Source organism: Aplysia californica, unplaced genomic scaffold (genome assembly GCF_000002075.1).
Source record: "Aplysia californica isolate F4 #8 unplaced genomic scaffold, AplCal3.0 scaffold00003, whole genome shotgun sequence".
Taxonomy (NCBI): Eukaryota; Metazoa; Mollusca; class Gastropoda; order Aplysiida; family Aplysiidae; genus Aplysia; species Aplysia californica.
The window spans coordinates 3364930-3366244 of record NW_004797273.1 but is presented as its reverse complement, the minus strand read 5'-3'; positions in this window follow the sequence as shown (position 1 = coordinate 3366244).

Sequence of the window (1315 nt, the reverse complement as noted above, 5' to 3'; positions counted from 1 at the left end):
AAGGCACTGGACTCACGACACATGGCACACAACTCATCTCATGCGTGAAGACAAAATTGGGCACAAAAATTTAGTGTACCGCCTTACACAAGACGACACGACACAGTGGTAATGAAAACCGCGTGAGTTGAAAAGTCAACCGATTCATTTTTTGTGAGGTGTATGACACTACAGGTGAACTCGAGAAGGACGACTACAAGTCCACAAGAAGAAACTTATTGAGCTTGTGAGAGTCCGGCCACCTATTTGGGACCCCAAAACCTAGACCACCACAACAAAGTACAAAGAAAACAAGTTTTGGAAATTACAACCCACGGGTTCTAGAAGCAGAAGCACTAGATGTCTTGAGTTCCTCATACGTTTCGTATGACATTCTTAGATCGTAAAACAATGTTGTCTTTACACGTTATCAATGAGCAGAAAGTTCGTTGAAACTCTCCTCTTTGCTCCTTATTATGAGAAAGAGGGGCACTCGTGGCCATAGAGGATAAGGTGTTCGGCTCTCATTCAATAGGTTCCGGGTTAGAATCCGAAAAGTGACGGAAAATTTTCTTCTCTAAAATTGTGCCCTATCACCTCCTTTCCTGTTCTCTAATCATGTTCTGTTGTCTGCTTTCGTCTCCATTTCCTGCTCCCATCTCCCCACCTCAAGTACCTCCTCCTCTGGGCTCCTTACTCTTTATGCAGTCTTTCTACTGCTTCTCCTTGGCTCCTTCTTACTGCTGTCTTTCAGCCGCACCCCTGATATTATTGTAGGAAAGATACACACCTAGCCTTCTCGGACAAGGGTGAACAATCTCAGAGGTCCTGTGTGCAAGTTGCGCACGTTAAAGATCCATTGGTGGTCCAAAGTCGATGAGTAGGCTTCGGCCGCCACCCGAGCAAAATCCAAAATTTCCTACCAAATGATACTGTTTAATGTGTCCGGCGCACTCACATGACCGTACGCAGTTTCGAGCGCCGTAAAACATTTGCTAAAAAAAATCTCTCTTATATTAAAAGGAAATAAAGAGAAAAGTATGTTCTGGTGCCCTTTTTTTCTCTTGTTCGTATTTTTATCAGTAATGTTAGCGCAATCAAAGTATCTTCATCAGAAGAATCTATGATAACGAAGGGAAAGTGTGACTGCCTAAGAATTGTCGCGTGTTGCACCTCCAATAAGGGGGTGGGGGGTGGGGATCAAGACCAGTCACACGTCACATGTCTTTCTATGAAAGGTCGGCCTAACAGTCCCCCTGACCACACATGAACGAAAGAGAAAGACAGAGACACACACGCAGATAGACAAAGAGAGAGAGAGAGAGAGAGAGAGAGA